The following is a 26,189-nucleotide window of genomic DNA, read 5'->3' as shown; positions in this document are numbered from 1 at the left end:
CAGTGCTTTGAAACTAGAACTCGAAGAAAAGAAAAAATTTGGAAGGAACTCAAACACTTGTAGGTTAAAGAGTATCCTGCCAATGAATGGGTCAACTACAAAATTGAAGAACCTAAACAATTCATGCAAACCAATGAAAATGAAAACACATCAATTCAAAACCTTTGGGATACTGCAAAGGCAGTCCTTAAAGGGAAGTACATAGCCATCCAAGCCTCTCTCAAAAAAATGAGAAAAATCTCAAATGCACAAGCTAAACTTACACCTAAAGGAACTGGAGAAAGAACAGCAAATAAAGGCTAAACCAAGCAGGAGAAGAGAAATAATAAAGATTAGGGCAGAAATCAGTGAAATAAAAACTAAAAGAACAGTAGAACAGATCAACAAAACTAGAAGCTGGTTCTTTGAAAGAATTAATAAAATCGATAGACCTCTGGCCAGACTTATACAAAAGAAGAGTGAAAAGACCCAAATCAATAAAATTATGAATGAAAGGGGAGATCATGAATAGGAAATAGGACAATTATTAGAAATTATTTCCAGCAGCTATACACCAACAAACTAGGCAATCTGGAAGAAATGGATGCCTTCCTGGAAACTTATAAACTACCAAGACTGAAACAGAAAGAAATAGACAATCTGAATAGACCACTAACCAGTAAGGAAATTGAAGGATTAATCACAAACTACACAAAAAACAAGAGTCCAGGGCCAGATGGCTTCCCAAGGGAATTCCACCAAACATTTAAAGAAGAAATAATACTTATTCTGCTGAAACTGTTTCAGAAAATAGAAAAAGAATGAAAACTTCCAAACTCGTTCTATGAGGCCAGCATTACCCTCATCCCAAAACCAGCAAAAACCCCACCAAAAAGGAGAATTACAGATCAATATACCTGATGAACTTGCATGCCAAAATACTCAACAAGATCCTAGCCAATAGGATCCAACAGTACATTAAAAGGATTATCCACCATGACCAAGTTGGATTTATTCCTGGCATGCAAGGGTGGTTCAACATTCCCAAATCTATCAAGATGATAAAGAAAAGACAAGAACCATGCGATCCTCTCAATTGATGCAGAAAAATCATTTGAAGAAATACAGTATCCTTTCTTGATTAAAACTCTCCACAGTGTAGGGACAGAGGGAAATACCTCAATATCATAAAGGTCATCTATGAAGCCAACAGCAAATATTCTAAATGGGGAAAAACTGGGAGCTTTTCCCTTAAGGTCAGGAACACGAAAGGGATGCCCTGTCTCACCGCTGTTGTTCAACATAGTGTTAGAAGTCCTAGCCTCAGCAATCAGATAACAAAAAGAAATAAAAAGAAATAAAAGGCATCCAAATTGGCAAAGAAGAAGTCAAACTCTCACTCTTCACAGATGACATGATACTTTATGTGGAAAACCCAAAAGACCCTACCCCTAAATTACTAGAACTTATACAGCAATTCAGCAAAGTGGCAGGATAAAAAATCAATGCACAGAAATCAGTTGCATTTCTATACACTAACAATAAGACTGAAGAAAGAGAAATTAAGGAATCAACCTCATTTACAAGTGCACCAAAAATCATAAGATACCTAGGAATATAACTAACCAAAGAGGTAAGGGGTATGTATTCTAGAAACTAAAGAACATTTATGAAAGAAATTGAAGACACAAAGAGATGGAAAAATATTCCATGCTTGTGGGTTGGAAGAATAAACATTGTTAAAATGTCTATGTTGCCCAGAGCAATCTACACATTCATTGCTATCTCTATCAAAATACCATTGACATTTTTCAGAGTACTGGAACAAACAATCCTACAAATTGTATGGAACCAGAAAAGACCCTGAATAGCTGGGGAGATGTTGAAAAAGAAAAAAGCTGGGGGCATCAAAATGCCTGACTTCAAGCCTTATTACAAAGCTGTGATCATCAAGACAGTGTGGTACTGGCACAGAAACAGACACATAGATCAATGGAACAGAATAGAGAGCCCAGAAATGGACCCTCAATTCTATGGTCAACTAATCTTTGACAAATCAGGAAAGAATATCCAATGGAAAAAGGACAGTCTCTTCAATAAATGGTTCTGGGAAAAGTGAACAGCCATATGCAGAAGAATGAAACTCGACCATTCTCTTACAACATAAACAAAGATAAATTCTAAATGGATGAAAGACCTAAATGTGAGACAGGAATCCATAAAAATCATAAAGGAGAACACAGGCAGTAACCTCTTTGGCATTGGCCACAGCGACTCCATTCAAGACACATCTCTAGAGTCAAGGAAAACTAAAGTAAAAATGAACTACTCATCTTTACTTCATCAAGATAAAAAGCTTCTGCACAGCAAAGGAAATAGCAACAAAACTAAGAGGCAACCCACTGAATGGGAGAAGATATTTGCAAATGACATTACAGATAAAGTGCTAGTGTCCAAGATCCGTAATGAACTTCTCAAACTCAACACCCAAAAAACAAATAATCCAGTCAAGAAATGGGTGGAAGACATAAACAGAGACTTCTCCAAAGAAGTCATACAAATGGCCAACAGACAAATGGAAAAAATGCTCAACATCTCTAGGCATCAGGGAGATCCAAATCAAAACTACAGTGAGATACCACCTTATATCAGTTAGAATAGCAAAAATTAACAAGACCGGAAACAGCAAATATTGGCGAGGATGTGCAAACATTCTTATACTGTTGGTGGGAATTCAAGCTGGTACAGCCACTCTGGAAACAGTATGGAGGCTCCTCAAGACGTTAAAAATAGAGATATAATACAACCCAGCAATTGCACTACTGGTTATTTACCCTAAAGATACAGATGTAGTGAAAAGAAGGGGTGCATGCATCCCAATGTTCATAGCAGCAATATCCACAATAGCCAAACTATCGAAGGAGCCAAGATGTCCTTCAACAGATGAATTGATAAAGAAGATGTGGTATATATATATACAATGTAATATTTCCCAGCCAATAGAAAGGATGAATACCTACCATTTGCATCAACATGGATGTAACTGGAAGGGATTATGTTAAGTGAAATAAGTATGGTTTCATTCATATGTGGAATATAAGGAATAGCATGGAGGAACATAGGGGAAAGGAGTGAAAACTGAATGGGAAAAAATCAGAGTGGGAGACAAACTATCAGAGACTCCTGACTCTGGGAAACAAATTGCAGGTTACAGAAGGGAAGGCGTTAGGAGGAATGGGTAATTGGTTGATGGGTATTACGGAGGGCATGTGTTGTGATGAGAACTGGGTGTTATATGCAATTAAGGAATCTTTGAATACTACATCAAAAACTAATGATGTACTATACGTTGGCTAAATGAACATAAAAAAAAAAACAAAAAAATGAACAAAATCATGTCATAGCACATGTAAGGAAAGAGTGAAACATTTTCATTTCTCTGTAATGGAACATCTTTCAAGATTTTGCTTTAACATTGCCTCTTCTGAGAGGCCTTCTCTGGCTTGTAAATATCAAAATGATATTGTCTGTTCACATTTTTACTTAAATTTATTTTTCTGGTGCATTTTTTTCTAGTACCAAAAACAAATTTAAATTATAAGTATAATTTTTATTATTTGTCTTTTATCTTTCCATCAAGTACTAAATTGCAGTTTAGATGAAGGCAGAAACATTGCTTTTTACAATTTCTATATCTTTAGAAAGAACTAAAACAACAGTTAAAAATTAAGAATGGTATAAAATATTTGAGCAATGTGATTAAATGACTGGTATAAAGTATTTATTGTCATACATAACTATTTATTAATTTGTGATTTAATGATGGGGAATAGAACTCTAAGTGCGAAAAATCCTAAGACACAGAAGTGACATGATGTATGCATGAATAAGGAACCACTTATAATCACTTTTTTCATTTAAATTAGCCAACATATAATACATCATTAGTTTCAGATGTAGTGTTCAATGATTCATCAGTTGCTTATGACACCCAATGCTCATCACATTGCATGCCCTCCCTAATGCCCATCACCCAGTTACCTCTTCTCTCCCCACCTCTCCTTCTGCAGAGCTCAGTTTTTTTCCCAGAGTTATGAGTTTCTCATGGTTTGTCTCCCTCTCTGATTTTTTTCCATTCAGCTTTCCCTCCCTTCCCTTATGGTCCTCGGGATATTTCCTATATTCCACATATGAGTGAAACCATATGATAATTATCTTTCTCTGTTCAACTTATTTTGCTGAGCATAATACACTCCAGTTCCATCCACCTTGCTGTAAATGGTAAGATTTCATCTTTTCTAATGGGTGAGTAATATTCCATTATATATATCTCACATCTTCATTGTCCATTCATCTGTTGATGGACATCTCAGCTCCTTGCACACTTTGGCTATTGTGAACATTGCTGCTAAGAACATTGGGGTGCAGGTGCCTCTTCAGATCACTACTTTTGTACCTTTAGGGTAAATCCCTAGTAATGCAATTCCTGGGTCATAGGTTAGCTCTATTTTCAGCTTTTTGGGGAACCTCCATACTGTTTTCCAGAGTGGTTGTACCAGCTTGCATTCCTACCAACAGTGTAAGAGGGCTCCCTTTTCTCCACATTCTCACCACTTATTACAGTTTTTGGTTTAAAATCTAATTTTTCTGATATGAGGTTTGCTACTCCAGCTTTCATTTGAGGTCCATTAGCATGGAAATGGTTCTCTACTCCCTCAATTTCAGTCTGGAGGTGTCTTTAGGTCTAAAGTGAAACTTGTAGACAGAATATGGATGGGTTTTGCTTTTTTATCCAATGTAATACCCTGTGCTTTTGATTAGAGCATTTAGCCTGTTTACAGTCAGAGTAACTATTGAAAGATATGAATTTATTTCCATTTTATTACCTGTAAATTGCCTGTATCTATAGATTTTCTCTGTTAATTTCTGGTCTATTGTACTCTTGGGCTCTCTCTTCGCTTACAGGATCCCCTTTAATATTTTTGTAGGGCTGGCTTGGTGGTTACATATTCTTTCAGTTTCTGTCTGTCCTGGAAGCTCTTTACCTCTCCATCCATTCTGAATGACAGCTTTGCTGCATAAAGTATTCTTGGCTTCATGTTCTTATCATTTAGTACCCTTAGTATATTTTGCCAGCTCTTTCTGGCCTGCCATGTTTCTGTGGATAGGTCTGATGTTATTTCGATGTTCCTCCCTCTGTAGGTAAGGAGGCACTTGCCTAGATCTGCTTTCAGGATTTTCTCTTTTTCTCTAAAATTTGGAAGCTTCCCTATTATATGTCAGGGTGTTGATATATTTTTATTGATTTTGGGAGGTGTCCTCTACTTCTTGGGCATGAATGCTTATTTCCTTCTCCAGATTAAGGAAGTTCTCAGCTATGATTTGGTCAAATATGCCTTCTGTTCCTCTCTCTTTCTTCACCTTCAGGCACCCCAATAATTCTGACATTGGTACATTTCATGGCATCATTAATTTCTTGAAACCTTTCTTCATGGGCTATTAGTTGTTTTTCTCTCTTTTCCTGAACTTCCTTCCTTCCATCAGCCTATATTCTAGATCACTTACTCTCTCTTCTCCCTCATTCACCCTATCTTTTAGAGCATCCAATTTAGACTGCATCTCATTTTTAAGTTCAGCCTGAATAGGTCTCATTTCTATACTAAGAGACTCTCTAGTGTCTTGTATGCTTTTTTTGTGCCCAGCTATTAACTTTATAATTGTTATCCTGAATTCCAGGTCTGACATCTTATTATATCCATACTGATTACATCTGTGACAGAGAACATTTCCTCTGGTTCTTTCTTTTGTGGTGAATTTCTCCTAGGCCTTTTGCCCAGAGAATAATGGATGAGTGAGTGAGGAGATTCAAATAATGGACCACAACCCAAGCAAAATACACAGTAGACAATTCTGAAATGGTCAGAAACCAATACATAAAAGCAAACAAAAACAAAACAAACAAAAAAATGGGGAGGGAGTGGAGAGAGAATATAATCTCACAGTGTGCTCTACTTGTTTCTGAGTGAATTTTGGTCTCTGTGTTAGAAGACACTAAATCCCAAAATTGCAAAGAAAGCAAAACATATATATATATTTACATACATATATATAAGTTCATATATACATACATATATATGTATACATATACATATGTACACATATATGTGTGTATATATATACATAATTAAATACATACATATGTATATAATTGAATAGAGTGAAAAAAGCCCAAAAATGAAGTATATATGTAAAAAAATAAAAGGTAAAAAGTGACTTAAAAACAGAGTTGATAAAATAAGGAACTAATTGAAATGGGAAATTTTTTAAAAAAAGAAATGGGAAACTTTAGACTGAAAGATAAAAGAATCATGAGGAAAAAAATTCTCAAATTCTATATACTATTTTCCCCTGGCACTAGAGTTTTACAGTCTTGTAGGATCCACAAACTAGTTGTGAGCATGTTCTTCCAGTTGGTCTTCTGGGGGAGGGGCCTGTTATGCTGCTTCTCAGGTGTTTTTGCTTTGCCAGAGTTGCCCTGCCCCTTGCCAGGGCACTGGGCTCAGTATAAGCTGCTCCTCTGTGTGGCTTTTGTTTCTGAAGTCTTTCCACACCTCTTTAGAGGATCAAAATAAAAATGACCATGCCCTGATGTCCAGTGCCAGAGCCAAAAGATCATGGCCCTCCTCTTCAGTAAACCCTCAGGGATAAATGGTCTTCACTTTTGTGTGTGCCAAACTCTGCAGACTCCTGCAGTGCATGCCCACAGCAAACCTCCCAGGGGGAGTCCAAGGGTCCCAAATCACTGCCCTTTATAGTGCCCTGGGACTGAAAGCAGTCGTGGACCTGTGCACATATTCCACGCCCCCACCCCGGGGGGATGGCAGATGGTCCACACATTCCATTCCTTTTCAGGGTGTCCACACAAAGAGTGGTCATCCGATTGGCTTGGCTCACAGTTTATGGCAACTGGAGCTGAGAGTCCGTCCTCAGCTCCCTCATCGTAACAAGTTTTCGGCTCCACTTCTTGGGCACTCTCCCAGCTCAGGCCCCTATTAGTTTTGTGAATCCAGAGATCCTGAGACCACACTGACCCACCTAGAATTCTGCCCTTTTCATCCCCTGAGCCCCTTTCAGACTGGGATGTCTCTCACTGGAGCAGATTTCTAAGGGTTCTGATTTTGCCCTCTGGGGCTATATCACTTTCCGGTAGCCAGCTTATGGAGGCTCCCTCCCTTCTTCATTTATCTTCTGACATCTCCCCTCAGATTCACATCTCTGCACCTTGTGCCTTGCAAAAAGCAGTCACTTTTCTACTTGTCCTGTAGAGTCCCAGATATTTTTTTTTTTGTTACATCTCAAGCTGAATTCAGGGGTGTTCAGAATGGTTTGATAGTTATCTAATCTAGCTAAATTCAAGGGACCAGATGAAATGGGGTCCCCTACTCTACTGCCATCATGCCTGACTCAATCTATAATCACTTTCAATCAATCCCTCAGAAACACATGGCCTTAGAGATGGAGCATGTTGAGTAAGCCCTGGTAGACTTTTGATTGCTCACTTTAAACCTGCACTGTTCTTTATAAAAGAAAAGGAGGACTCAAATAGCCTTCTCAGTCAATAAGACATTCACTGAGAATTATTGATATAGCCCAAACATAGTTTCTCCAACTCCCTTTTTGGCATAAACAGGGGAGGTCACTGGCCTTGAAGTGTCAGTATGGAGTGATAAATTTGATATAACTTTTTCTCTTTTCCCTACAGGAGATATTTATGGCGCTAATTTCCTTGCACTTTTTTTTTAATCACCCAAGTCTGAATTTTCAAACACTACAGTTTGGTGTTCCTTCTTTTTTAAACTTCATATAAATGGAATTCTATAGCTTATGTTCTTTATGTTTACTTTCTTTCACTTAAAATTATATTTGTAAGATTTATCCATTTTGTGGTATGTTTCTGCTGTTAGTTAATTTTCATTTTTATATAATACTAATATACCGACTCTTAATCCGTTCTGTTGATGAACATTCAGAGCTTTTTTCTCTCATTTTTGGATATAATGAATAAAGCTCCTGGGAAAATTCTTGAACTGAATGTACCTGCTTCTGCCTGAATCATGAACAAAGGATTCTTCTACCATAGAAACAGCATTCCAGGTTCTCCAGACTTCCTTATTAACATTTAGTTTTATCATCTTCAGCAGCTTTGCTACTAGAGAGTATTATGAGAAATTATGAGGTTTAAGATTCTTAAAGTCCTTGACCCCCTTGGGAGAAGTGCACTAGACTCACTCTCTGCTTATTTATACCAATGAGACCCAAGCATAGCATAGATAAATGATATTAACACATTAAAATCTCATTTTGGTCATATACTTTAGTCATACATTATAAATTCTCACTTCCTCAGTAAAGTTTCTGAGAGCAAAAATTAACAGTAAGAACTAGCAATGATTTTTAATTGTTAGCATCTACAAAATTTACCTGGATAGTTTGTTGACTTTCAGCTTCTCATGCTCCATTCAGAGACTCTGGATCAATAGGTTTGAGATAGAGCTCAGGAAAGTATTTGTAAGAAGCACCCAAAGGAGACATCAAGATAAAATATCTATGCTACACAGAACAATCTATACTTTCAATGCCATCTCAGTCAAAACACCAATGCCACTTTTCAAAGAGCTGGTACAAACAATCCTAAAATTCATGTGGAAACAGAAAAGACCCAGTATCACCAAGGAAATGTCAAAAAAAGAAAAACAAAGCTGAGGGCATCACGTTGCCTAATTTCAAGCTATACTACAAAGCTGTGATAAAAAAAAAAAAAAAAACCAGCATGGTACTGGCACAAAAACAGACGCATAGATCAATGGAACAGAATAGAGACTCCAGAAATGGACCCTCAACTCTAAGGTCAACTAATCTTCGACAAAATAGGAAAAAAAAAAAAACATCCAATGGAAAAAAGACAGTCTCTTTAATACATGATGTTGGGAAAATTGGACAGCTATATACAGAAGAATGAAACTTGACCATTCTCTCACACAAAAACACAAAGATAAACTCCAAACGGATGAAAGACCTCGATGTGAGACAGGAATCCATCAAAATCATCGAGGAGAGCATAAGCAGTAACCTTTTTGACATCGGCCACAGCAACCTCTTTCATGACACTTCTCCAAAGTCCAGGGAAACAAAAGAAAAAATGAACTTGCAGGACTTCATCAAGATAAAAGGCTTCTGCACGGCAAAGGAAACATTCAACAAAACTGAGGCAACCCACAGAATGGGAGAAGATATTTGCAAATGACACTTCAGATAAAAGGCTGGTATCCATGATTTATAAAGAACTTCTCAAACTCAACACCCAAAAAACAAATAATCAAGTGAAAAAATGGGCAGAAGAATGAACAGACACTTTTCCAATGAAGACATACGAATGGCTAACAGACACAAGAAAAAATGTTCAACATCATTAGCCTTCAGGGTTATTCAAATCAAAACCACATTGAGATACCAGCTTACACCAGTTAGAATGGCAAAAATTGACAAGGCAAGACACAACAAATTTTGGAGAGGATGTGGTGAAAGTGGAACCCTCCTACACTGTTGGTGGGAATACAAGTTGGTACGGCCACTTTGGAAAACAGCGTGGAGGTCCCTTAAAAAGTTAAAAATAGAGCTACCCTATGAGCCAGCAATTGTACTACTGGTATTTACCCCAAAGATACAGACATAGTGAAGAGAAGGGCCATATGCACCCCAATGTTCATAGCAGCATTGTCCACAATAGTTAAACTGTGGAAGGAGCCAAGAAGCCCTTCAACAGATGACTGGATTAAGAAGATGTGGTCCATATATACAATGGAATATTACTCAGCCATCAGAAAGAATGATTATCCAACATTCACAGCAACATGGATGGGACTGGAGGAGATTATGCTAAGTTAAATAAGTCAAGCAGAGAAGGACAATTATCATATGATTTCACTTATAATGTGGAACATAAAGAATAGCATGGAGGACATTAGGAGAAGGAAGGGAAAAATGAAGGGGGGGAATTCAGAGAGGGAGATGAACCATGAGAGACTATGGACTCCAGAAAATTGAGGATTTTAGAGGGGAGGGGGCGGGGGGATGGGCTAGCCCATTGAAGGATATTAAGGAGGGCATGTATTGCATGGAGCACTGGGTGTTATATGCAAGCAATGAATCATGGAACACTACATCAAAAGCTAATGATGTACTGTATGGTGACTAACATATCATAATAATAATAAAATTAAATTAAAAAAAAACAAGACAAGCATTATTTAGATCATGCTATGGAAGAGCTGTCAATAAGCAATGTCAGGAAGCAGAAATAAGTGTATGACTATAGAAGTGTAGAGAAAGACAAATCTGTAGAAAAATTACAGGAAAACCAATTTTACTTATTGCAAGGGAAAGGGCGAAAAATCTGACTATGGAAAGTGATTAGTATCCATAGTTCTCCACTCTGAGGACGTCTACATCAGCCTACCTCAGCCTACATCAAGGCTGAGGCAAGTTGGGGTCTTACCATCCTACATTGTCTGACAGATTAGCTAAAACTTCAGAGGTACAAGCATTTACACCAAGAGATGAAATCATTTAAGGGGAACAATTATTTAAAATCTAAAAAGAACATACTCAATTATAGATTGTGTCAGAAGTAGAAATTTAAAAGAGGACAAATAAATTAAATTATCCCAATAACCATATCAAATAGAGATGAAAAACAAAGTTTGCAATGTGAAACAAGAAGCACAAAAAGCAAAAAGAACTAACCAGAAATATTAGCATCAAAAAATATTTAAAGAATACATTTAATGTGATGAGTAGCAAAATGGATGTGCCTGCATAATGAACTAATAAATTAGAAGACAGGTTGAGGAAATTTCTTGGGAGAAAACCCAGAAATATATTTTTAAAAGCAAAATAAACACATGTAGAGGAGAGAAATTGAAGTGGCAATACCCAGATAATAGAGTCCCAGGAAGAGAAAATATAAATAGAAATGAGAAAATATTTGAAAAGATAATGCAGATAAATTTTTCCAAATTAAATGAAGATGAAAGACCTGTTTTATTTTTATTTTTTTATATTTTCAAGTGTATTTTTTATACTTTTATACTTTCAACTCCTTCCACAGTTAAATTAGTGATTCAACACTTACATAAAACAACCCATGCTCATCAAAGTGCACTACTTAATCCCAGTCACCTATTTAAGGCATCCCCCCACCCACTTTGTAACTATCCCATTGGTAACCATCCCCTTTGGTAACCATCACATTGCTGTCTTTAGTTGTCTTTTTTTTTCTTTTTTGATTTTTTAATTAAATTGCAGCTAGTTAACATACAATGTAATATTAGTTTCACTAATATTTTACTGATTCATCACTTACATCCAAAACCCAGAGCTCATTACAAGTTCACTTCTTAATATCACTCAGCTATTCAACCCATCCTCCTGTCCACCTCCTTCCAGTAACCCTCAGTTTGTTCTGTATAGTTAAGTGTCTGTTTCCTGCTTTGTCACTCTTCTTTGTCCCCCATGTCATCTGTTTTATTTCTTAAATTCCACATATGAGTGAAAGCATATTAGGCATTTGTCTTTCTCTGACCGACTTATTTCACTTAGCATAGTGCTCTCTAGCTCCATCCATGTCATTGCAAAAGGCAAGATTTCATTCTGTTTATGGCTGAGTAATATTCCATTGTATATATAAACCACATCTTCTTTATCCATTCATCAGTCAATGGACATTTGGACTGCTTCCATATTTTGGCTATTGTAGATAATGCTGCTGTAAACATTGGGATACATGAATCCCTTTGAATTAGTATTTTTCTATTCTTTGGTTAGATAACTAGTAGTGCAATTTCTGGGTCATAGGGTAGTTCTATTTTTAATTTTTTGAGAAACCTCCACACTGTTTTCCAGAGTGTCTGCACCAGTTTGCATTCCCATTAACAGGGTAAGGGGGTTCCCCTTTCTCCATAGCCTCACCAACACCTGTTATTTCTTGTGTTGTTGATTTTAGCCATCCTCACAAGGTGATTTGGTATCTCATTGTAGTTTTGATTTGTGTTACACTCATGATCAGCGATTTTGAGCATCTTTTCATGTGTCTTTTGGCCATCTGCTTGTCTTCCTTGGAAAGATGTCTACTCAAGTCTTCTGCCCAATTTTTAAATGGTTTATTTGGTTTTTGGGTGTTGAGTTTGATCATTTCTTTGTAGATTTTGGAAACTAATCCTTTACCAGATATGTGATTTACAAATGTCTTTTCCCATTCTGTAGGTTGCCTTTTAGTTTTAGTATTGTTGATCATTTCCTTCACTGTACAGAAGGTTTTATCTTGATGAAGTCCCAATAATTTATTTTTGCTTTTGTTTCCCTTGCCTCAGGAGACATATCTAGTAAGAAATTGCTAAGGCTGGTATCAAAGAGATTACTGCTTGTATTCTCCTCTAGGATTTTAATGGTTTCCTCTCTCAGATTTAGGTCTTCAATCCATTTTGAATTTATTTTTGTGTATGGTGTAAGAAAGTGATTTCATTCTTTTGCATTTGCTCTCCAGTTTTCCCAGTACCATTTGTTGAAGAGACCTTTTTTTGGGGGGGGGATATTCCTTAATTGACCATATAATTGTGGGTTCATTTCTGGGTTTTCTATTCTGTTCCAATGATCTGTCTATTTTTGTGCCAGTACCATGTTGTTTTGATCACTACAGCTTTTTAATATAACTTGAAGTCTGGAATTGTGATTCCTCCAGTATTGTTTGTCTTTTTCAAGGTTGCTTTGAGTATTCAGGTTCTTTGAGGTTCCACACAAATTTTAGGATTCTTTTTTCTAGCTCTGTGAAAAATACTATTGGTATTTTGATAGGGATTGCATTAAATGTGTAGATTGTTTGGGTGTTATAGACTTTTTAACAATATTTATTCTTCCAATCCAAGAGCAGGGAATGTTTTTCCATTTCTTTCTGCTATCTTCAGTTTCTTTCATTGGTGTTTTATAGTTTCAGAGTACGTATCTTTTACCTCTTTGCTTGGGTTTAGTCCTAGGTATATTACTGGTTTTGGTGAAATTTTAAATGGGATGAATTCCTTTCTTTAAAAAAATATTTATTTAAATTCTAGTTAGTTAGCATATTGCATAATATTGGTTTTGGGAGTAGAATTTAGTGATTCATCACTTACATATAACACCCAGTGCTCAACAAAACAGTGCCCTCCGTAATACCCATCACCCAAATAACCCACCCCTTCCCCATCTCCCCTCTTCCTCCCTTTTACCCTCCTCACCTATGTTCATCTGTTTTGTTTCCTAAAATTGCACATTAGTGAAATCATATGGTGTTTTTCTTTCTCTGACTGACCTATTTCACTTAGCATAATACATTCTAGCTCCATGTACATCATTACAATTGGCAAGATTTCATTCTTTTTGATGGCTGAGTACTATTCCATTGTATATATACACCACATGTTCTTTATCCATTCATCAGTTGATGGACATCTGGGCTCTTTCCATAATTTGGCTATTGTTGGTAATGCTGCTATAAACATTGGGGTGCATGTTTTCCTGTGAATGAGTATGTTTGTATCTTTTGGGTAAGTATCTAGAAGTGTAAGAGTTGGGTCATAGGGTAGTACTGTTTTTAACTTTTTGCGGAACCTCCATACTGTTTTCCAGAGTGGCTGCTTCAGTTTTCATTCCCACCAGTAGTGTAAAAGTGTTCCCCCATCTCCACCATCCAGACCAACATCTGTTGTTTCCTGAGTTATTAATTTTAGCCATTCTGACAGGTGTGAGGTGGTATCTTTCATGGTTTAGATTTGTATTTCCCTGATTATGAGTAATGTTGAACATCTTTTCATGTGTCTGTTGACCATCTGCATGTCTTCTTTGGGAAAATGTCTATTCATGTCTTCTGCCCATTTCTTAACTGAATTATTTGTTTTTTGGGTGTTGAGTTTGATAATTTCTTTATAGATTTTGGATACTAACACTTTATTCGATATGTCATTTGAAAATATTTTTCCCTTCCGTACGCTGCCTTTTAGTTTTGTTGATTCTTTCCTTTGCTGTGCAGAAGACTTTTATCTTGATGAAGTCCCAATAGATTGTTTTTGCTTTTGTTTCCTTTACCTCAGGAGACATTTCTAGTAAGAAGTTGCAATGACTGATGCCAAAGAGGTTACTGGCTGTGTTTGCCTCTAGGATTTTAATGGTTTCCTCTCTCATATTTATGTCCTCACTCCATTTTGAATTTATTTTTGTGTATGGTGTAGGAAGGTGATCCAGTTTCATTCTTTTGCATGTTGCTGTCCAGTTTTCCCAATACCATTTGTTGAAGAGACCATGTTTTTTCCCTTGAATATTCTTTCTTGCTTTGTCAAATATTAGTTGACTATACAGGTTCCTCTCCATTTCTGGGTTTTCTATTCTGTTCCATTGATTGATGTGTCTATTTTTGAGCCAGTACCAATCTGTCTTGATGACTACTGCTTTGTAATATAGATTGAAGTCTGGAATTGTAATATCTTCAGCTGTGCTTTTCTTATTCAAGATTAATTTGGCTATTCGGGGTTTTTGTGGTTCCATTCAAATGTTAGGATTGTTTGCTCTAGTTCTGTGAAAAGTGCTGGTGGTATTTTGATAGGGATTTCATTAAATGTGTAGATCACTTTCGGTAGTATAGACATTTTTAACTATGTTTTTTCTTCCATAAGCATAGACTTTTTTCCCATTTCTTTATGTCATCTTCAATTTCTTTCATAAGTGTTCTAAGTCTTCAGAATACACATCTTTTACCTCTTTGGGTAGGTTTATTCCTAGGTATCTTATTATTCTTGGTGCAATTATAAATGGGATTGACTCCTTGATTTCTTCTTCTGTTGTTTCATTATTGGTGTATAGAAACACAACAGATTTCTGTATATTGATTTTATATCCTGTGACTTTGCTGAATTCCTGTATCAGTAATAGCATTTTTTTTTTGGTAGTGTCTTCTGGGTTTTCTATATAGAGTATCATGTCATAAGCAAATAGTGAAAGTTTTATTTATCCCTTGCTGATTTGGAGGTCTGTTATTTCTTATTGTTGTCTGATGGCTATAGCTGGGACTTCTAGTACTGTTAAACAATAGTGATGAGAGTGGATGTCCCTATCTTGTTCCTGACCATAGAAGAAAAGCTCTCAGTTTTTCCCCATTGAGGAGAGATTAGCTGTGGGTCTTTTGTATATGGCCTTTATGTATATGCTGAGGTATGTTCCTTCTAAACCTACTTTGTTGAGAGTTTTTATCTTGAATGGGTGTTTTATTTGGTTAAATGTTGTTTTTGCATCTACTGAAAGGATCATATGGTTCTTATCCTTACTTTTATTAATGGACTTGAAAGTATTGGACCAACCTTGGAGCCCAGGAATAAATCTCACTTGATTGTGGTGAATCATTCTTTTAATGAACTGTTGCATTGGATTTGTTAGTATTTTGATGAGAATTTTTATATCCATGTTCATCAAGGATATTCACCTGTAGTTCTCTTTTTTAATGGAATCTTTTTTTGTTTGTTTGTTTGTTTTCTTTTTTTTTTAATAATGATTTTTTATTATATTATGTTAGTCACCATACAGTACATCCCCGGTTTCCAATGTAAGGCTCGATGATTCATTAGTTCCGTATAACACCCAGTGCACCATGCAATACGTGCCCTCTTTACTACCCATCACCGGTCTATCCCATTCCCCCACCCCCCTCCCCTCTGTGGCCCTCAGTTTGTTTCTCATAGTCCATAGTCTCTCATGTTTCATTGAATCTTTGTCTGATTTTAGAATTAGGGTAATGCTGGCCTTGTAGGATGAGTTTGGAAGCTCTCCTTCTGTTTCTATTTTTTGGAACAGTTTGAGTAGAATAGGTATTAACTTTTTTTAAAATGTCTAGTAGAACTCCCCTGGGAAGCCATCTGGCTGTGGACTTTTGTTTGTTGGAAGCTTTTTGATTACTGATTCAATTTCCTTGCTGGTTATCAGTCTGTTCAAATTTTCTATTTCTTCCTGTTTCCAAGTTTTGATAGTTTGTATGTTTCTAGGAATGTATCCATTTCTCCCAGGTGGTCCAATTTGTTGGCATATAGGTTTTCATAATACTCTCTTAAAATTGTTTGTATTTCTCGGGTTTTGGTTGTTATTTCTCCTCTCTCATTTGTGATTTTATTTATATGTGTCTTTTCTCTTTTCTTTTTGGTAAGTCCAGCTAGGGGTTTGTTAATTTTGTTAATCTTTTTGAAGAACCAGCTCCTGGTTTCATTGGTCTGTTCTATTGTTTTATGTAGTTTCTATATCATTTATTTCTGCTCCAATCTTTATTATTGCCCTTCTGCTGGCTTTAGGCTTCATTTGTTGTTATTTTTCCAGCTCTTTAGATGTAAGGTTAGGTTGTTTGAGATTTTCCTTGCTTCTTGAGATAGGCCTGTATTGCTATATACTTCCCTTTTAGGACCACTTTTGCTGTATCCCAAATATTTTGGATTTCAATATTTTCATTTTCATTTGTTTTCACGTATTTCTTTATTTCTTCTCTGATTTCCTGCTTGACCCATTCATTTTTTAGTAGGATATTCTTTGACCTCCATGTATTTATGGTCTATCCAAATGTTTCTTGTGTTTGGCTTCAAGTTTAATAGTGTTGTGGTCTGAAAAAATGAGTGATATAATCTTAATCTTTTTCTACTTGTTGAGGCTGTATTTGTAATCTAGCATGTTATCTATTCTGGAGAATGTCCCAAATGCACTAAAAAAGAATGTACATTTTGCTGCTTTAGGATGAAATGTTCTGACTATATTAATAGTTCATGTGGTCCAGTGCGTCATTCAAAGCCATTGTTCCCTTGTTGATTTTTTCTTAGATTATCTGTCTATTGATGCAAGTGGGGTTTTAAAGTCCCCCACAATTATTGTATTATTATCAATGAGTTTATGTTTGTTATTAATTAATTTATATATTTGGGTTTTCCCGTGTTAGGGGCATAAATATTTACAATTATTCTATATTGTTAGATAATCCCCTTTATTATAATATATTGCCCTTCTTCATCTCTTGTTACAGCCCTTGGTTTAAAATCTAGTTTGTCTGATATAAATATTGCTACTCCAACTTTCTTTTGATGTGCATTTGCATGGTTAATATTTCTCCATCTCCTCATTTTCAATCTGGAGATGGCTTTATGTCTAAAATGAGTGTCTTGTTGGCAGCATATTGATGGATCTTGTTTTTTTGTTTGTTTGGTTGGTTTTTTTGTTTCGTTTTCTTGTTTGTTTCTTTTTTTCCATTCTGACACCCTGTGTCTTTTGGTTGGAACATTTACGTTCCTAGTAATTATTGATAGATGCAAATTTAATGCCATTTTATTACTTGTTTTATCATTGTTTTTGGAGATTTTTTCTTTTTTTTAATATAATAATATTGTTTTATTATATTATGTTAGTCACCATACAGTACATCCCTAGTTTTTGATGTAAAGTTCAATGATTCATCAGTTGTGTATAACACTCAGTGCACCATGCAACACGGGCCCTCCTTACTACCCATCACCAGCCTATCCCCTTTCCCCACCCCCTCCCCTCTGAAGCCCCAGTTTGTTTCTCAGAGTCCATAGTCTCTCATGCTTCATTCCCCCTTCTGACTACCCCCCTTTCTTTATCCCTTTCTTCTCTGACCGATCTTCCTAGTTCTTATGTTCCATAGATGAGAGAAACCATATGATAATTGTCCTTCTCTGCTTGACTTATTTCACTTAGCATTATCTCCTCCAGTGCCGTCCGTGTTGCAGCAAATGTTGAGAAATTGTTCTTTTTGATAGCTGAGTAATATTCCATTGTATATATGGACCACATCTTCTTAATCCATTCATCTGTTGAAAGGCATCTCGGCTCCCTCCACAATTTAGCTACTGTGGACAATGCTGCTATGAACATTGGGGTGCATATGGCCCTTCTCTTCACTACGTCTGTATCTTTGGGGTAAATACCCAGTAGTGCAATGAACTACTAGAAGTTATAGAGCAATTCAGTAATGTGGCAGGATACAAAATCAATGCTCAGAAATCAGTTGTGTTTCTATACATGAACAATGAGACTGAAGAAAGAGAAATTAGGGAATCCATCCCATTTACAATAGCAGCAAAAATCATACGTTACCTTGGAATTAACTTAACCAGAGACTAAAAGGATCTATATTCTAGAAACTACAAATCACTCTTGAAAGACATTGAAGAAGACACAAAAAGATGGAAAAATATTCCATGCTCATGGATGAGAAGAATTAACATAGTTAAGACGTCCATGCTACCCAGAACAATCTGCACTTTTATTGTTATCCCAATCAAAATACTCAATGACATTTTTCAAGGAACTGGAACAAACAGCCCTTAAATTTGTATGGAACCAGAAAAGGCCCCGAATTGCCAAGGAAGTGTTGAAAAGGAAAAATAAAGCTGGGGTCATGACAATGTCGGATTTCAAGTTGTACTACAAAGCTGTGATCACAAAGACAGCATGGTACTGGCACAAAAACAGACCCATAGACCAATGGAACAGAATAGAGAACCCAGAAATGGACCCTCAGCTCTTTGGACAACAAATCTGTGACAAATCAGGAAAAACATCCAGTGGAATAAAGACAGTCTCTTCAAGAAATGGTGCTGGGAAAATTGGACAGCTACATGCAAAAGAGTGAAACTTGACCACTCTCTCACACCGTACACAAAGATAGACTCCAAATGTAGATTTTTTTCCTGTTCCTTTCTAGTCTTTGTCGCTTTTGATCTTTCTCTCCTATTCAAAGAGTCCCCTTTAATATTTATTGCAGGGCTGGTTTAGTGGTCACAAACTCCTTTAGTTTTTGTTTTCTGGAAAACTCTTTATCTTTCCTTCTATTCTGAAAGATAGCCTTGCTAGATAGAGTATTCTTAGCTACAGATTTTTCCCATTCAGCACTTTCAATACACCATGCCCTTCCCTCTGGCTTGCCACATTTCTGTTGAAGTATCTGCTGTGCAACTATTGAATCATTGAACATTACATCAAAAACTAATGATGTACTGTATGGTGGCTAACTGAACATAATAAAAAAAAAGAGATCTGCACCTAGCTTTATGGATCTTCCCTTGTAAGTTATGGATTTCTTTTGTCTAGGTGCTTTTAGGATCTTTTCTTTATCACTGCAGTTTCCAAATTTAACTATAATATGTTTTGGTGTTTGCCTGATTTTGTTGATTTTGATGGGAGTTCTCCATGCCTCCTGGATTTGGGTGTCTATTTCCTACCCAGATTAGGGAAGTTTTTTCAGCTATTATTTCCTCAAATAAGCCTTCTGCCCCCCTTTGTGTCTCTTCTTCTGGAACTCCTATGATACGAATATTATTATATTCGATAGAGTCACTCAGTTCCCTTAGTCAATTCTCATGTTACATAATTCTTCTTTCTCTTTTTTGTTCACCTTAATTATTTTCCATTATTTTATCTTCTTTGTTCCTCTACTTCTTCCATCTTTGTGGTTATTACATCCAGCCTGTTTCAAATCTCAGTTATTGCATTTTCGTATCCTTATGATTGTTGCTTTAAATTCTCTATCAGGTATATTATTTATATGTTTTGATAGATCTGTCACCATGATCTTTTCTTGTTCTTTCTTTTGGGATGAATTCCTCTGTCTTGGCATTTTATCTACATCTCTGTCTTCTGTGTGTTTTGAAAAGCCTGTTAAGTTTCCTGCTTCTGAGAGTAATGACCTTATGAAGAAGAGGTGGTGTAGTGTCCAGGACCTGGCGCTTCAGGGAGTGTCTCTGGTGTGTGCTACATGTACTCTGCTGCTATATTTTGGCTGCTATATCCTTGAGACCAGTAATCAGCAGAGACACTCCTTGCCTGCAGTGGGAAGTTTGGGCTTTGGCCAGAGTGTGGCAAGTTTTCATTATGTGCGGTCTGGTCTGGTTGTAAATGAGACCTAATGTTACTTCCACTAGAACTAAAGCTTGCAGAATGCTATGGTCAATAGGATGATTGTGCAGGGATTCTGCTGGTCTTCTGGGGAAGGGGCAAACTCACTGGGCCTTAGGCACACTTGCTCAAGAAAAGCAGTATCAGCAGAGTGTGGGGGGCAGGACTTGCTGTAAGCAGGTTAGGCAGCCAGTGTCGGCATTGTGCTGTTTACTGAAGTTGGTTTTTGCTGAGGGGCAGGGGAAATAAATGGTGCCATCCATCTCCTTTGTCCTGGGAAAGGTGTCTCCATGCTTGCTGCTCTCAGGGGAGCACTCCCAGAAGAGCAAATAATTTCCCCTTATGCATCCCAGGCATTTTTCAAATCTCTGTTTTCATGCTATCTGTGTCCAGGTTGCTTGTCTTCCTGGAGCGGTGCAGTGCACTTTGGGCTCTATCCCAGCTAAGCAGGCTGACTTTTAAAACTTCAAACTTTAGGGACATGCTGTGGCAGGTGCCTGCCCTGCTCTTCTGGGGGAGGGTCTTGCTGCACTGGGACAGATGCAGGTTTGACCAAAAAGGGCAGTTGTACCAGAGTGCAGAGGCATGAGATTTGGAGCAAAGCAGACTAAATAGCCTGTATCCATCCAGGTTAGCTGCCCTCGGCAGGTGTCTCTGCACCTAAGCTGAGGGGCAGGGGAGAGAAATCACACCTAGCTCTTTTGTCCCTGGAGAGGAATCTTTGTGAACACCACCTCTCACAGATGCCCTCCAAGAAGAGCAAGCAGTGTCTCCCTGTATGCCTTAGGTGATCCTCGGATGACAACCCTTCTTTGAGAAACACTCCCTGTTCCATGGAAAGGGGGCCTTGTTTCCATGTTTATTTTATTTTTACTGGCTTGTTGCCTGGTCTGTAAATATGCTCAAATTATCCCCACTAGAAAGAAAATTCTTGCTCAATCTCTTTACTCTGTATTCTTTTATAGCTAAGATCTCCTGAAGAAATAAGCCCATATTGGTTGCCTATTTCCTCATTTTCGTTCACTTTTCATTTCTCTGCAATCCAGTGTTTGTCCCCACCACTCCACATATAATCTTATTACCTTTAAAACAAGCAATATCCACCAACTAAACCAAGCCCTAATCCTCTAATGAAGCCTATAGTGCCCTGTGTGTCTTATTCCATCACCTCTCCTTGTGCTCTCTGTCTCATTTCCTGCCTACACTCCTAGGTTTTCTTATAGTTTCTTGATATGCAGAACTCTTTCTTGCCTCAGAGCCTTTGCACTGCTCCCATCTGGAACTTAATGCTCTCCCCTTGCTTCCTCCTCATATCTTGTCATTTGGATATCAGAGAGAGGCCTTGCCTCCTTACCTGATTTTAGGTAAGGTTCCCTATTAGTCTCTTGCTTATAATTACTGTTCTTTTACTTGAGAGTACATTGAATAAACTATCTATATCTATATCAATATATCTATATCTATTTATATCTATATCATCCCTATCTATGAACTTCAGAGGACAGGGGTTGCATTAATGTAGGTTATCACTATACCAAGACCAGTTCCTGGGATACAGTAGTTGCCTTGCTTGTAGAAAAAGTGAACAAAGGTGTTTTATCAGAGGTAACCAATAACCCCTTTGCTTCCAGGTTCTGTGCTTGGATGTATAAGTGCGTTAGCAGAAAATCATTGACTCAGCATTCCACACCTCCCCCACCTCCAAATGTTCTGAGTTCCCTCAGGAACAAAGCCATACATCTAGCAATTTTTGTTGCTGTCTGATCCCCATGCTGGAAAGGTCTTGGGGAGTTTTGTTTTTAACAGTTTCACTCAAAAGAAACACCAAAGTCCAATTTCTTCCTCTGTCCAGAAAGATGGTACTGCTGATGTTACTCTGTGATTACAAGGTAATCTCAACAAATAAACTTTTTGGTTTGCTTTTTTTTGCAGAATGAATGAACTCAAGGGAGAATTACAGTACCTACCAGATGTCATCTTCTTGTGTAGTGCTGTGATTTCCAGGTTTCCCTTAGAAATGAAAGTTTTGAGTTTGAAGGTTTTGCCTTTCAGCCTTCCTCCACATGCCACCTTGGCTCCTGAGTGCAGTGCCTAATAGAGGTTCCTTTTTTCCCCCCTGCATTTCACTTTCCTTTTGGGGGGCATAAATACGCTAACAATAAAATATTCAAGTGAGTCATAATGTATGCAATGTACCATGTTAGTGCTCCTAATAGCTATTAGATGGTGATGGGACTTAACTATTTTGAATGGAGGGCTTAAACAGTCTTTTTTTTTTAAAGCTGGTATCTGCCTAGATACCTTAAATGCATGCACATGCACACACACACACACACACACACACACTGAAAACTTCAACATATCATTATATCTGCCCTTCAAGATGCTCTCGTAGCAGATCAGACACTCTGACACTCTCAGTGAGAATCTGGGCTCTTTGCTGTTTCTTTTATTATTTAAGACTGTTTTGAAATGTAATACAAAAGAAATGAAGGCAAAAAATATAATTATTCAAAAGAGGAAAGTGGCTACAACAAGACTAGAAAACCCATGAGAATCACTTGCCTAGAAGTAGTTTAGGAGAGTGGCTAGTTATGAAATAAATTAAATATTAAAAATAAATATAAACGGCTTACTATATGCTTACTTGTATGTGCTTTACACACAAAATGCTGAACAGTTAGAGGAGCTTGAGGTCACACAAGTCAATTGTTAGTATGTCTTTGTTATTCCTTTTAATTTCCAGTGTCACTGTCAACTCAATTCAGGTCCTTTCTATAGTTTATCTGAATTATTGGGGATGAAGTCCCACTTCTAGGACTCAATAGCTGATCAGATGAAGACAAAGGGTCATTAAAAAATGCACTGAGTATCTACTGTTCTTTTGTTCGGCCTTGTGCTAGGCACCTGAGCCAGTGTGATGAAGACCCAGTGCTATATCAAGGACACACAGAGAAGGTTGTGCCAAAATTCCTTGATTTGGTCATGGAAACAGAAAAAGATTCACAGAGAAGAGTGAGTTGGGAGGAAAGGTGGTGGTTTCTGACTTGGACACTATGGGCTTACATTTACAAAGTGCTATTTAGACAGTGATGTCCAATAAACAAACAGGAACAAGAGACTGGAACAAAGGTAGAGTCCAGAGTCTGAGATGGATTCCAGAGGCAGGCCCAAAGTAAGACTGAAGTCCTACTAGGTGATGTATCTGCTAAGAAAATTCACACAGGGGAAGTTTCTGAGAATAGAAATTTAAAGAGGGCTCATGAATTTGGGGTGTGCAGTAAGAAATAAAATAGTAGAGGAGTAACTCATTGAGGCCAGAAAACAGCTTTGATGTGATGAGAGATTTTGGGGACAATTGTTCCTCAGAGCAAGGAATATGAAAACTATCCACAAGGGCTATGGAATCAAGGGATGTGAGGGGAGGAGGCTGCAGGGGAGTCTGATCTGGGGGATGTGGGTGGTCAATGGAAAGGGAAAATGTAGGAGAAGGAGAGAGAGTGATAATGCTGTGTATCAACAGATGGTTCTCCAAATGGAGTTGATTGCAAAGGAAAGCAACAAGAGAAGAGGAAGGCTAAGAAGACATGATATGAGGTGGAAAGAATAGAAAGTAAAGTTTTACAAAACTGGGAGGAGAGGTAATTTGATAAAAATGTAGAGGGGTGGAGATGTCACTGGGGGCTTGAAGAGGGTGATACATACTTGGAGCAGTCACGAGATAATGCAAGATAAAGTTAAGAAAAGATTAACTGAAAAAGGCTGAGTACTGTGTGGTCCTTCTTAGGGCCAAATTATAGTTAGCACACATTTTGAGAATCAAAACAGCACAGTTTTGTTTTCCTCCAGAAATTCTTGGAGTAGGAAAGGGTGATAGATTGGAAAAGCAGAAATTCTAAGGTCCTAAAAAGCCAATGATTTCAAATGACTAACCATTGAGTCCAGCCTAGGTAGATGTAGAAGTGATGGCAAAAAGGGAAGAAAAGCCAGGAAAACACAGAGGTTTTAAGGACATGACACTGTGCATTGAGACGGATAATTCCATTCCCTTGGAAGGAGATAGTCCATTTGAAGAGCCAGTAATGTTCCCCTTTTCCCCTTACTTGCTTTCCCCTTCCTCACATGTGATGATTGATATGGGAAACAAAGGCAGAAGAAAAATCGTTAAATTTCCTTACTACCTAGAGCCCACTGACAAGTTTGAAACAGGCAAAGTGACATTCCTCTAGGGACTCAACTGCCTCCATATTGACACTTTGCTAAGGGCAAAAGGCAATCTTAGCCCAACCCCCACCTCCAATCCTGTAAGTCTACTTTAACATATAAAAATTCTTTTAGAAATTTCCTTTATCTTTCCCCCCAAGATACGTGTTGGCAATCATCCCCCAAGCATATGGTCCACCAATATATATCTGAAGGGTTTCATGACTAAGGTTTTATTAGACAGTAGTAAATGAAATTTTCCCAAGAATAGCCAGCCCCCTCAAGGTCCCAGAAACCTTGCTTCCAAATTCCTTAGGGACTTACGCTATTCCTAACCCCCTCCCAACTTGAAAGTATATAATGGGCCCAGTGCAGCTCTTTCTGCCCATGGGTCTTGTCCCTGTGCTTTAATAAAATCACCTTTTTGCACCAAAGATGTCTCAAGAATTCTGTCTTGGCTGTCAGCTTTGAACCCTAACATTCTTTCCTACATCAATGATGAGTTATAGCCAGAGACGCCTGAGAGAAGCCCATATTTCTGGTGGTGGCTTCCCTGGGATGCCCAGGTCTCCCTTACCTTATGCAAATGTCTACACTGCGGGAGAGGATTTGCACAAATTAAGGGCTTGGGTTTGAATAAACCATATCCATAATGTCTGTCAATGTTAACAAACTACCAAAATCATAAAGGTGATTCATAATAACAATACTCTCCTGCATGTAATACAATCTCACACTGTAGTTACATATACCAAGTCAATGATCTAACCTGTTAGTGTCCTGGAGGATTTAATTAGCACAGGATGAAAGCTGTGCCTTTTGCTAGTCCTGAAAGGCATATATATGCCCTCTTGCCTACCTTTCAATATAGAAGGTTATAATTAATCACGAAGATGTGGCTGAATGCAGTGCCGTTCCTTCTGTTCTTTCTTGCTGCCAGGAAAGAAAACAACAGCCCTTGAAAGACCTGTAAAAGCATCTCTGTTTCCATGTGAAGCATTGGCTATAAATCCCTGTTACTCAATCCTGCCTCCCTGCTGTCTAGGCTTTCCCTTTTCTGCTCTTTCCTTTTTTCTTGGCTTGCCAAATTTGGGCATAGTGCTGTGGTGTTAATACAGCAGCTAATAATGAACCGACTCATGCTGACTCAGAACCAAAGAAACAGATCAGCACTTTACCTAGAACCAAGGACAAAAGCAGGAGTTGAGACACTTGGGCGAGAAGTATTTCCTGGGGTGCCTCTCTTTGTTCAAAATCCTATAGATGACTAAGGGCAGAAGGCAAGGACAATGGGACAGGAGATGAGCTCCCAAGAGGAAGATACTATTTCAATAGTAAAGAAAGCTCGCAAGTTTTAATCTATGTGTGTGTGTGTATGTGTGTGAGTATGTTTGTGCATGCGTGTATTTTTTTAAAGGTTTTATTTATTTATTTGAGAGACAGAGAATGGGAAAGAGAGGGGGGAGGGTCAGAGGGAAAAACAGACTCCTCCCTGAGCAGGGAGCCCAATGTGGGACTTGATCCTGGGACTCAAGGATCATAACCTGAACCGAAGGCAATCGCTTAACCGACTGAGCCACCCAGGCGTCCTCATGAATCTATGTTTTAAAACAACTCTGAATATGTAAATTATTTTTAATTGAAAAGCTTACTGATATAATTATAGATACAAAGAGATCCTATATTTACTTTCCCAGTTTTCCCCAGCGGTAATATTTTGTGAACTTATAGTATAATATCACAACCAGAATACTGAAATCAGTACAATTCATATTTCATCTTTCTCAGTTTTACTTTTAGTCATTTGTGTATGAATGTGCATGTGTGTGTATTTAGTTATATACAAAATATAAAATATTTTATATTTTTAATGATTTATTATATTATGTTAGTCACCATACAGTACATCCCCAGTTTCAGATGTAAAGCTCGATGATTCATTAGTTGCGTATAACACCCAGTGCACCATGCAATACGTGCCC

Source organism: Ursus arctos, unplaced genomic scaffold, assembly GCF_023065955.2.
Source record: "Ursus arctos isolate Adak ecotype North America unplaced genomic scaffold, UrsArc2.0 scaffold_28, whole genome shotgun sequence".
Taxonomy (NCBI): Eukaryota; Metazoa; Chordata; class Mammalia; order Carnivora; family Ursidae; genus Ursus; species Ursus arctos.
Note: the sequence above shows the minus strand (reverse complement) of the source record.